At 49.5% G+C, this 13,271-nt stretch overlaps 1 protein-coding gene across 1 annotated transcript in view; it reads left to right on the top strand.

Annotated features, from left to right (window-relative positions):
* LOC144791946 (poly(ADP-ribose) glycohydrolase-like) overlaps positions 1-13,271 on the top strand; it is a 478,778-nt gene that overhangs the window by 155,638 nt on the left and 309,869 nt on the right. The window lies entirely within an intron of this gene.

The raw sequence follows: 13,271 nt of genomic DNA, 5'->3' as shown, positions 1-13,271 counted from the left end.
CGAGAGTGTTCATGCAGTTGATTGGCATGATGGCCTCCTGCATCTTCATAGTCCCTCACGCACGGTTACATATGCGTCCGCTCCAGGAGTGCTTAGCAAATCAGTGGACACAGGCTCAGGGACAATTGACGGACCTAGTGTTGGTTACCAGTCGGGCGTACAACTCTCTGCATTGGTGGAATCCACACAACCTTTGCAAGGGCCGACTGTTCCAAGAGCCAGTACCACAGATTATCCTGACAACGGACGCATCTCTCCAGGGATGGGGAGCTCATCTGCTCACTTACACAGTGCAGGGACTATGGACGACGCAGCAACAGAAGATGCACATCAACTATCTGGAACTGATGGCAATCTTCATGGCGCTCAGGTCCTTCAATGTACATCTGTACAACAAGGTAGTGTTAGTCCGGACGGACAACATGACAGCGATGTACTACATTCAAAAGCAGGGAGGCACCCACTTGCCACAGCTGTCTCATCTGGCTCAGAGCATGTGGAAGTGGGCCATTCAGAGGAACATTTTCCTCATGGCAGAACACCTCCCGGGCAAGGACAATCAGATGGCGGATCTGCTCAGCAGATACAGCCATCAAATGCACGAGTGGGAGTTACACCCATTAGTACTCCGCCCGTACTTCCAGCAGTGGGGTCATCCGGAGATAGACCTGTTTGCCACAAACGAAAACGCAAAATGCCAACACTTTGCCGCCAGGTTCCCTCACCCACAGTCGCAGGGGAATGCGATATGGATGAACTGGTCAGGCAAATTTGCGTACGCTTTTCCACCAGCCCCTCTGATACCGCTGGTGGCAAGAAAACTAAGGCAGCACTCGATGACACTCATCCTAGTTGCTCCAACGTGGGCACGCCAAGCATGGTACACCACGTTTCTGGAACTCTCGGTGGTGCAGCATCAAAGGCTGCGCCTAACGCCCAGGCTTTTGACGCAGAACCATGGAGACATTCAGCATCCAGATCCGCAACAGCTCAACCTGGCGATCTGGCTCCTGAAGTCCTAGAGTTTGGCTACCTTCACCTACCTCCTGAATGCATGGACATCATCAAGGAGGCAAGGAAGCCGACTACCAGAGCATGCTATGCTGCAAAATGGAAGCGTTTCGTCCTTCACTGTACAGCCAATAACATAAACCCGCTAGATGCATCTATCCCTAACATCATTTGCTATCTGTTACATCTTTACAAGTGCAATCTAGCCTACACTTCCATTCGGATACATCTATCCGCCATAGCAGCTTATCTTCAGAACAGGCAACATCTCTCTGTCTTCAGAGTGCCTGCCATTAAGGCCTTCCTTGAAGGTCTGAAACGAGTCATTCCCCCAAGAACACCGCCAGCTCCGGTGTGGAACCTCAATGTGGTCCTCACCAGGCTGATGGGACCACCTTTTGAGCCACTACACTCGTGTGAACTCCAGTTCCTAACGTGGAAAGTAGCTTTCCTTATTGCTATTACGTCACTGAGACGTGTCAGTGAGCTGCAAGCGCTCACAATCCAAGAGCCATTCATCCAAATTCATCCAAATAGGGTGGTACTACGTACTAACCCCAAATTCCTTCCGAAGGTGGTGTCACAGTTTCATCTCAACCAAACTATTGACTTGCCTGCATTCTTCCAAAACCCACAAACGGTGGCGGAAAGAATGCTCCATACTTTGGATGTTAGGAGGGCGTTGATGTACTATATTGACAGGACACAACACTTTAGGAAAACAAAACAACTTTTTGTTGCCTTCTCGCCACAGCACAAGGGCAACCCTATTTCCAAAGCAGGAATAGCCAGATGGATTGTTAAGTGCATCCAGATCTGCTATCAAAAGGCTAAACGCACCTTAACAATACCCCCAAGGGCGCACTCCACACGCAAATTGGGGGCATCCATGGCTTTCCTGGGGAACATTCCTTTAGAGGACTTTTGTAGAGCAGCCACATGGGTTACACCACATACCTTTACAAAACACTACTGTGTTGATGTGCATTCCAAACAGCAGGCAGCTGTTGGGCAGGCTGTTCTCAAGACACTCTTTCAAGTTTCTGCAGCTGGCACGGGCAACCGCCGCTAATGGAGGGACTGCTATATATTCTATGCAAAAGATATGAATTTAGCAGCCCACATGCCTCGAACTGAATATGCTACTTACCAGTATGCATCTGTTCTTGGCATGTAGGGCTGCTAACATTCATATCGCCCACCCTCCTCCCCGGTGCCTGTCGCAGCTGCAGACATACTCTTGCATTCAATCATTAGCATGGACATCCTTTACACTTTACACTCCATCTCTGCCACAATGGCTAAAAACAATCTGGGGATGGAGCCGATGCCCATGCGCACTGTAGTCCAGGGGAGGAGCCACCTATCTCAGGATACTTCGAAGACTCTTCCAGGACAACAATGTGCGATCATCCGGACCCAACACTAGGCGGCGATCTAATGCAAAAGATATGAATGTTAGCAGCCCTACATGCCAAGAACAGATGCATACTGGTAAGTAGCATATTCATTTCAAAAAGGCCAAAAGGCCTTCGGATTCGTCGGTATTGTTTTCGATCGGTACCGAAAAGGTTTCTTCACAATTTGCCTACACTCCGGTCGTCGAATCGGGCCGTTAGGCTTCTCGACGCCACGTGGACCGACGGTCGATGGAACGCAGTCCATTCAAATACTGCCCGCAGTGCAACTCCAAGTTCCCGCACACAGATAAGCATCTCGTGTGCAACAAATGCTTATCACCAGATCATAATGAAGATAATTGCCTAGCTTGTGCCCAGTTCCGGTCCAAAAAGACGATCCGGAATTGGCGGGCGGCAAGGCAAAAAATGCAGAGGTCGGCACCGGAGCCCGAGAATATCTTCGACGATGAGGAAGAACTAGTTGACACCGAAGACTCGGATCAAGAGGAAGATCAATACTCCGAGCACGACTCTGAATATTATATTGACGAGGAAGAACAAATCGTCGATGTCGAAGAATACGACCAAGATATCGTTGCTGTCGAAGACGACTCCGATGACAATGGGGGGCGAACCGTGAGTACACCGCCCCACACAGACTCTACCCCAATATCAGAGACTCAGGTCGAGGCATCTCCAAAAGGCCTTAGCCAAGATCTAAATACTGGTTCTATAGCCCCGCAATACCGCCCGGCTAAGAACATACAAAAAGAGCCTTCTGAGACACGTAATCCAAGGCCGGTTCTATCGAAACCGAAAGTCATCGACACGACAGTCTTTGGACCGAACGTCGTCGAACCGAAGGTGATAAACACAAAGGGCACTGAGCCGAACCCCAGCGTTCCATATAAACCTTCGAAGCCAAAGGCCGTCGACTCGACCAAATCGAGTTCTACTGCCGAAAAAGGAAAGAAGGCTGTCAACGAAGGCAAAAGGGCTACGCCCAAGCGGTCGTCGACCCGAAAGTGAAACCTAAAGGAGACCAGCCGAAAGCAGTCGAGCCGAAGACCATCGATCCGAAGAAGGGCATCGGGCCGAAGCCGCAGGCTCCAAGGACACCTATACCATCACCCAAGCCTAGAAAGGTTATGGAACCGACAAAACCGATCGGTACGAAACAAGTGCTGCAACCTGTGAAAGACGTTGGACCGACAAAACCAGTCGGACAGACACTAAAGCCTCAAAAACAGATCCAGGCACCAAAAGCGGTCGACCCGATCAAAGGCATCGAACCGAAGAAGATCAAACCTAAAGCTACGGCGCCAAGGCAAAAGACTGTGGAAGAGGAGATCATCCATCGTGACCTCTCCACAGAAGATCAGTCCAAACTATATATTGACCCAAATACTGGGAAAGTGACTGTTTATACAAGGAAGAAAAGACCAGTGCCTGCTGAAGAGGTTTCTAAAATTCCACTCAAAAAGAAAAGAGACTGTGCAACCTCTCCTATTCTTTCCAACCTATCTCTCCAGCTATGCCTACTACTCCATATGCACCATACTCACCTGCACGCTCTGACTACAACCCAGATGAAGATCATGATGCAGATGTGGGTTTTGGATATCCACAAAACCCATATGTAGACCCCAACTCACAGCCATGGGGGGGGGGAGGTGGGAGGTGACACAGACAATGATGGGGCTCTACCCATTACAGACCCAAATGTATACCCAGCTAAGCCATCACCTACAGAAGACACAGTGGCTTTCAATTCATTAATAGATAGAGCAGCGCTCTACCATAATGTAGACATGCATTCAGATGCCATAGAAGAAGATTTTCTGTTTGATACGCTGGCAACATCGGAAAAAAGTGTCAAAACGCTCCCCATGATAAAAGGCGTCTTAAAGCACGCAAATGACATATTGAAAGACACTGCTAGGGCACCTGTCATCAACCCTAGAATTGAGAAGAAGTATAGGGCTGCACCAGTAGACCCTACTTACATCAGGGGACAGCTGCCTTTAGACTCATTAGTGGTCTCCAACACACGAAAGCGTGCTAATTCACAGACTACTGGAGAGGCTCCTCCTCCTGACAAGGAGTCCAAGATTTTAGAAACATCAGGCAAGAGAGTGGCAGCTCAAGCAGCAAACTCATGGAGAATAGCCAATACTCAGGCCCTGCTGGCTAGATATGACAGAGCGCACTATGACAGTTTAGAAGGACTTCTCCAACACTTACCTGAGCCTTTCAGGGAGCAGGCGGATGAACTTATACAGGAGGGAAAGCTCATCACCAATGCCTCCATTAAGTGTGCTCTAGACGTGGCAGATACAGCTGCCAGATCCATCAACAAAAGCGTACTGCTTAGGAGACACGCATGGCTTCGCATATCTGGATTTAAAAGTGAAGAACAGGCCACAATTCTTAACCAGCCAATAAATCCAGATTTTTTGTTTGGTCCAGCAGTTGACTCAATTCTAGACAAAATGAACAAGCATTTACAATGCAACGGTTTCGCCTTTGCAAAAGTTAGAGCTATGAAAAACGAAGGATAGAAGAGGGAAGAGTCTAGAAATGGTTATTTGGGAGATCATAGAAGTAAAATGAGGTTTGGGACAAGTCAGAGGGTGGAGGTAGAGCATACTACATGGTCACAATATCACAACTGCCCTCTTTTCAGTATTTGGGCCCCATTCTGTCCTGTTCCTGCTGCAAAAAAATGTGGAAAGTACAATAGACATGAATCTCCCAATGGGCTGCTTGTAATTTCTTTCAAACATATTTTCAGCTTTTTAATGCGTCAGGTCCAAAGCCAGTTTTGTTCTTTAAAATGTGTAGTTACATGTAGAAAGATCTATGTACTGATCTCAGCAACTCACTAGTTAACAACAAATATTTCCTTCCCTTATCCGTTAATGACTGACACATTTCATGCGACGAAAGTTCCGGAGAATTTGAGAAGTTATTTATTCCTTTAATTCCGTTTGGAGTTTTGCTTGGGAAGATGATTGGGTCAAGCTTACTAAACAATGCATGCGCGGTCTGTTGCGAGCATATTGTGCATTACCATGAACATAGAAGGGCTTAGAGCCCGCCCATTTCTCACTATTGACTGGCTTTCCCTCGTCACTCTGATTTGCTTGCTTCTTATTCATGTCCCAACTTCATAACCCTATGTTTATCCCTCCCATGGAGCTTTGCCTCTTTACCATGTGAACTTGCCTGGTGTCTGTGCTTGATGCAAGGAAACTACTTTTTTCTTTTTGTTTAAGTACTCACAGAGAGTACATGTGTTTTTGGGCCATCTCCTTAGTACATTTATCCCCCTGTGCTGCTGCCTGTTCCTTGGGCTCCACACCCTCCTTGTTGCGCTTCCCCATGTGCTTCTCTGTGCTGCATCCTTCACGCAATCCCTCATGTTGCTTTCATGTATCCCAGCGCTCCCCTGTGTTGTTGCTGCATCTCCTCCAATCACTTTGTGGCTTCCGTGTCCTCCAGCCTTCCATGTGTTACTTCCGTATCCCTCAACCTTTCTGTGTTGCTTCTGCGTCCTACTCTCCCATCACCTGCTTTAATAAATTTAAAAAAAACACTTTTACAGATTTTGTTTTGTTTTTAGTTACTGATACGACTCGAAATTAAAAATATTTAAAAAGTAGCTGCATCATTTTGTTGGTGTACGCATGCATAGTGTGTGTGCCCACAAAATGACTTCAGCCTCATAAAAGTTGTTGTTGTTTTAATTTATCCATGTGGTACAGCATCGGGATACTGTGCATCGTGGTTAAAAACCATTGTACAGGCCAATAGGTCATCAAGATGCGACCTATTTGCTCTGCAAATGCTTGTTTTTATCACTGCTGCATTCAGCACGTGTAACTGTGATGTCACAAGTCAACTCTAAAAATGGGGTAGCTGTGTCGGAAAGAATCACACCTTCCTCAATATTTATATATATAAAATAAATCCCTGTCTCGCTGTCATCGCCCACATTGCCCTCAAGAGTGTCTCTCACTCAAAGGACACAACTTTCCTGGCACCCTCTCTCCATCTTCCACTAACCTATGGTGCTTTCCTGCATGCCACCCATGAATAAAGAACCTAGGGGCAGATCTGCCTCGTTCTGTCCTTCGGCATTGGAATCCCCACCAAAACAAACCCACTGAGCCATCACTCACAAGCTCCTTATTCTGTCCACTCAAGTGTCTGTGGTTTAAAATTAGTTCCAAAATGGGCGTTAATCCTAATTTTAGACAAAATCTCCCATTTTTGCCTTCAACAATATATCTGGCGATATATCCATTTGAAAAAAAGTGGGTTGCATGATGTCCATAAAATTGGCTAGAATTCAAAATGGTAAATGAATACAACTTTTCCATGTTATTCCCCATTGTAGACATGAAAATTCACAGCGTCCAGGCAGAGGCGCAGAAACACCGCCTTCTATTTGTAATATTGCATGCACTGCTACCTGCCGTGTTATCAGACCAGTGGTAACTGTGCCCGCTAATGCTCTCCATGGCCTGCTATGAGGGCTGCTTGGGGCAGCAGCCTGCCCTGCTAGTGCCAGAAGAATGCTGGGTAAGGAGCGTATGACCCATACTATCGTGACACAGCGCCTCCTCCCCGATGGGACCTTCTATGAGCAATCAAGCTTTTAGCAAAGGGGGTACGTTTTCGCAGCATGGGGCAGTTGTAAAATCTGATTTTTTTTGCTTTTGCTGGGAATGAATATATTGGCATTTGTGAGCTGCCTTCCCGAGCCACGGCGCGTGTTTGCGCAGCTGAGCCACGGTGCCCAGCTGTTACAATCTCTCGAGTGACGCTGTCACAGGGCAGCAGCGTGTGTGGTTATTTCAGGCAGACAAGGGGGGTTTATGAAGTTCTAATATGATTTCAAGCTGTGAAAAGCAATTAATAAACAGATGCAAGGAAAACATAATATTTGCTCTGGGAAAAATTGCTGATTACTGTTTGAGGAGAACGAATTTTATGTTTTGCTGCGCCGGTGGGAATGCTTCGCCATCTAACTGGAGGGCACACAGCGCTCAAAAAAGGATTTCTTCCCCCACACTGAGATTGGGGCATATTTGCATACAATCATTTTTGAGGATTAAAGGTGGGATGTTGGCATCCTGCAGAGACCGTCACCTCGCCGCTTCCAGATCTGATGCAGAAAGGAAAGCGATGCGCAGGAGCAGACAGGGAAGGGCGCCGAGGACAGGTGTTAAACAGTACTTTTAAAAACACTGTCCGAGTAACTTGCTTGTGTTTTCTTTACATTTACAGAGTGCCTCGCCCTGAACGTTAATAAGTGTCTTGCGCGGGAAATGAATGGCTTACATATGATGCTACAAAGCTCAGAGAAGCCCAGATGCTCTAATTCCAGCGCTACTGCTATAGCAGAGGCACTTTTCCCTGCACGACGCACACTGGCCAGCAGAGGGCAGTGTGGATGGACCGGATATTATCAAGCAATGTAATGGCAAGTAGCTGCCAAGGATGTTACCCACAGGGAGGGCCAGACGTGTCCTATGTGCACCGCATGCTTTTTTGTACTAATACATGGCAAAACATACTCATTCAAAGGCAGCAGGAATCCCCACACGCAGAGTAGGACTGACTATTCGTCCCAATGGGCATTTCCGGGGGGCTGCAACTCTTGCTGCTCAGTTGTTGAACGAATCGGGGTGGCTGCGTTCTAAGATGTGAGGCACCGGGCGGGCGGCACACAGGAGGGAGAGAGAGGGGCAGAGAGAAAAAGAGAGAGAGAGAGTGTCTGAGACAGGAAGAGAGACAGAGAGAGAGAGAGAATTAAAAGAGAAAGCGAGAGAGATACGAAGCGGGGCTGCTTTGAACAGTCTCTCCAGGACCAGGACTGATTTTGGGCCCCCAGTCCGACCCCTGGGCAGCAAGCGCCTCCCGGCACAATTGCTAATGAGTGTAAAAGAGGTAGTGAGTGACAGTGCCCTACGGGTAGGAAAGCGAGGGCCCCTCGCTCGCTGGAGGCCCGCGCCCGCTCCCTCCCCCACCCTCCCTCCCTCCCTCTTTTAATCCCTGGAAAGCTTGTTTGCAGACATTACCAGATTCAATAAACAGGTCGAATCCTTAATGAGAAGAGTCAAGGCGCTGTTTGCAGGGCAGCCCGACCCTGCTCGAGATGCGCGAGGCCCAGGGCATGCGCCAGCTTTCACTGTTTGCAGCCAGTGCGCCGTATTAGCCCGTTCCATCAATGACAGCCCCTTCGCACTGTCGTGACACGGAGCCAAAGTCAATAGCAAGCTGAGCGCAGGCCCTGAGCGCCTCGTCATGCAGAGGGCGCTCGTGCTTACAGGAGCTCTTAATGGGAAAGGACGGTACCAGCGCCAACCTGCAATAAGCGGTAGAAGGTCTATCCCAAAATAATAACAAGTCAGGTCCCGGGCCGGCAGCCAATCACGGCGCGGCCGGGGAATGACGTCACGGGGGTGTCCCGGGCCGGCAGCCAATCACAGCGCGGCCCGGGAAATGACGTCACGGGGGTGTCCCGGGCCTGCAGCCAATCACAGCGCGGCCCGGGACACACGGCAACAAGGGGCGGGGCTTAAAAAAAGACCCAGAAACGCCCCCGAATCGCGTTTTCACGGGAAAACGTGACTGACAGCCGATCTCTTCCAATGGCTAGCCTCCATTTATGGAGCTAGCCAATGGAAGAAGGGGCGGATTCAAGTCCCGATAATGTAAAAAACAATAGCTTTCGCCTGGGCGTAGCCCTGCTTCGCAGAGCTACGGCCAGGTCGAAACCTAAAAAGGACACTGAGACTGCAAAGTCCATGGGAGCTCTTCAGTCCCAACAATACAGAGGCTCCTTTCGTCGCTCCACCTATAGAGGAGGAGCGCGATGTAACACGTCGCAGCAATCCTCCACATACAAAATTAATACGCAATCCACATACAATAAAAACACAAACAGGGGTGGATACAGAGGAAATAATAACAAGGGCAGAGGTCGTGGAGGCAATGCCAATAGATCCTCGACTAACACCAAACAGTGACTTCTTGGCACTACCCCCAGACCAGATAACACCGGTCGGGGGAAGACTACAACAGTTCCTGCCAGTCTGGTTAAACATCACTACAGACAAGTGGGTCAGGCAAATTATCCAACATGGCTATTGCCTAGAACTCACATCAACACCATCCAACATACCACCCGTACCCCGTCCAATGTCAAAAGAACATATAACATTGGACGGGGTACGGGTGGTCATCAGTATGCTGCAAAAGGGGGCCATAGAACCAGTCCCACTCGAACATCAAGGAACAGGAGTATCCAATATTGGACATCAGGCCCCTCAACCTGTACATTTTATCAGAGCATTTTCACATGCTCACTCTGCAACAAGTCTTACCACTGCTGCGGCAGGGAGACTTCCTAGCAACTCTAGACCTCAAAGACGCATACTTTCATATACCAATACACCCTGCTCACAGAAAGTATCTGAGGTTTACTATCCAAGGACAACACTACCAGTTCAAAGTCCTACCATTCGGTGTAACAACAGCTCCACGGGTGTTCACCAAATGCCTAGCAACAGTGGTGGCGCATCTCAGGAGACAACACATTCATGTGTACCCATATCTGGACGATTGGCTAATACAAGCGCGATCGGCCCAGCAATGTGCCAGCCACATGTCAAAGACCATTCATCTCCTGCACAGTCTAGGCGTCTCGCTGAATTACCCAAAGTCACACCTGCAACCCTCCCACGTCCAACAATACCTGGGAGCAACAGTAGATACACTAGCAGCGAAGGCATATCCAAACGCAGCACGGATCAACGGCATGCAAACGTTGATCCAAAGGTTCAAAACACAGCACTCATTGCCAGCTCGAGTGTTTATGCAACTAATAGGCATGATGGCCTCGTGCATATTCATAGTCCCTCATGCCAGACTACACATGCGTCCGCTACAGGAGTGCCTAGCACGGCAGTGGAACCAGGCTCAGGGCCAATTAAAAGACCTAGTGTTGGTGACCAGTCGGGCATACAGCTCTCTGCATTGGTGGAATCCACAAAACCTTTGCAAAGGACGACTGTTCCAGGAGCCTATCCCACAAATCGTAATGACGGCGGACACATCCCTGCTAGGATGGGGAGCCCATGTCCTGCATTACACAGTCCAGGGTCTATGGACAATACAACAAAAAAAGATGCACATCAATCTACTAGAGTTGATGGCGGTCTTTCTAGCACTAAAAGCGTTCAAAAAACACTTATGCAACAAGACTGTGTTGATCCGGACGGACAACATGACAGCTATGTATTCTATTCAGAAACAGGGAGGAACACATTCCCCACAGCTATCGCATCTACCTCAAAGTGTGTAGAAATGGGCCATTCAAAGGAACATGTTCCTCATGGCGGAACACCTCCCAGGCAAGGACAATCAAACAGCCGACCTGCTCAGCAGGCACAGTCAACAGATGCACGAATGGGAGATTCACCCCAATGTGCTCCAACCATTCTTCCGGAAGTGGGGACAGCCGGAAATAGATCTGTTTGCCACAAGCGAAAACGCAAAATGCCAGTACTTTGCCGCCAGGTTCCCACATCCCCAGTCGCAGGGCAATGCGATATGGATGAACTGGTCAGGCAGATTTGCGTACGCTTTTCCCCCAGCTCCATTAATACCGCTAGTGGCACGCAAAATGCGCCAAAATCCACTAACGCTAATCCTGGTTGCTCCCACATGGGCGAGGCAACCATGGTACACAACGTTCCTAGAACTGTCAGTGGTGCTTCATCAAAGACTGCGACTCACACCCAGTCTTCTAACTCAGAGCCATGGAGAAATCCAACACCCAGATCCGCAACAGATGAAACTGGCGATCTGGCTCCTGAAATGCTAGAGTTTGGATACCTAAACTTGCCTCCAGACTGCATGAATATTATCAAAGAGGCAAGAAAACCCACTACCAGGGCATGTTATGCAGCGAAGTGGAAACGCTTCGTAATTTACTGCAGTAACAACGACATAAACCCATTAGATGCTTCTACACAAAACATCATTTGCTATCTCTTGCACCTAAAACGTTGCAATTTAGCCTACTCATCCATCAGGATACATTTAGCTGCGCTCGCAGCTTATCTCCAAAACAGGCAACACCTTTCACTGTTTAGAGTGCCAGCAATTAAAGCATTTATGGAAGGACTTAAACGAGTAATTCCTCCAACACACCCACCTTCACCAGTCTGGAATCTAAACATCGTTTTAACCAGACTCATGGGACCACCTTTTGAGCCACTACACTCATGGGAAATACAGTTTCTGGCTTTCCTTATTGCCATTACTTCACTTTGAAGAGTTAGTGAGCTGCAAGCCATAACTATTCAAGAGCCATACATTCAAGTACAAGCAAATAGAGTAGTTCTCCAAACAAACCCTAAATTCATGCCAAAAGTGGTATCCGATTTTCATATAAATCAGACAATAGAACTGCCGGTGTTCTTTCAAAATCCTCAACCTCATCCTCAGCCTCAGCCTCAGCCTCATCCTCCTCCTCGGCTCCCAGCTGGCGGACCGCCTCCGGTTCCTCCGAGGACAGCTTCACTGCCACGATATCCGACGCCACCTAAGGGGACGCCTCGGTCGAGGCCCCCTGTCGCGCCGAATTCAAATACGCCTGTGAGGCCTGTGGAGCGTCCGAAGCCGAGGAGATCGTGCTCTCGCTCCGGTCGGAGTGGTAGATCGCGGAGTCGTCACAGGTCTGCGACGAGATCAAGACAACGCCACAGGAGCCGCAGGTCACGGTCCCGCACTGATTCTTCTGGGACCAGGGACTACTGACCTACTCTGTCGGAATCCCCTTGGACGAGGGTGTCGCCCGTAGACGACATCGTCACGTTCCAAGATGTTCGGCTGAGGGGGGCAGCGAAGTTGGGCATCACGGTGACGGTACATACGCCCATGACGTCCGTGATCTTCGAGACGCTCCATAAAAAGCACCTGTCTCGACCATTGCTGCCTCTAGTACCAGGATTGGTAGAGCCCGCAGAGGAAATGTTTCTCACTCCCGCGGTGACGAAGGCTGCTCCCTCAAGGCTCCTTAAAAAGTACCGGGCCCCGGACTCTGACCCGGCTTTCCTTCGGATGGATCCGACACCGGACTCTGTCATAGTGACGGCAGCTAGGAAGCAGCATGCCACCACCCCGTCTTCCACGGTCCCTCCTGATAAGGAGAGCCGCTGGATAGACTCGGCAGGCAGGAAGGTCTGTGGGACGGCATCTACTGCAATGAAGGCGGCTAGTGCCACAGTTTTACTAGGGCGGTACGATTGTGCCCTATGGGAGTCCCTCCAGCAATTCGCAGAGCTCCTTCCTCGAGAGAAGAAAGAGGACTTTCAGGAGATTCTGAAGGAGGGGATGCTGGTGTCTAACTAACTCATCAGCGCGGCGGCTGATGTGTCTCTTCTGGCGGCACATGGATACTGTCATGGTGTCAACCAGCGACGCCACGCTTGGCTTCGCCTTACGTCGCTCAAGCCAGAGGCTCAGCAGCGGGTGGCCAATCTGCCTTTCTCGGGGGAAACCCTGTTTGGCAAGCATGCGGGTGACGAGATGGCCCGCATGAAGGCGGAGGCCGAGACCCTGACGGCTGTCGGGTTGGAGTAGTACAAGGAGAAGAAGACCTACCGCCCATTCCGGAGACGGTTTGGAGCGCAGGGCAGAGGGCGTGGGCAGGCTTCAGGACAGCAGCAGCAACAGCAGCAGCAGTTCCGAAGGCCCTTCCAGAAGGGTAGAGGCGGCCAGCAGTCCGCAGCGGCGAACAAAGGCCCGGCTGGGTTTCGGCCCTGAGCGGTTACTTCCCCT

The sequence above is a fragment of the Lissotriton helveticus genome, chromosome 11, assembly GCF_964261635.1.
Source record: "Lissotriton helveticus chromosome 11, aLisHel1.1, whole genome shotgun sequence".
In the NCBI taxonomy this organism is placed as follows: Eukaryota; Metazoa; Chordata; class Amphibia; order Caudata; family Salamandridae; genus Lissotriton; species Lissotriton helveticus.
Note: the sequence above shows the minus strand (reverse complement) of the source record. Positions and strands in the feature narration are given on the sequence as shown.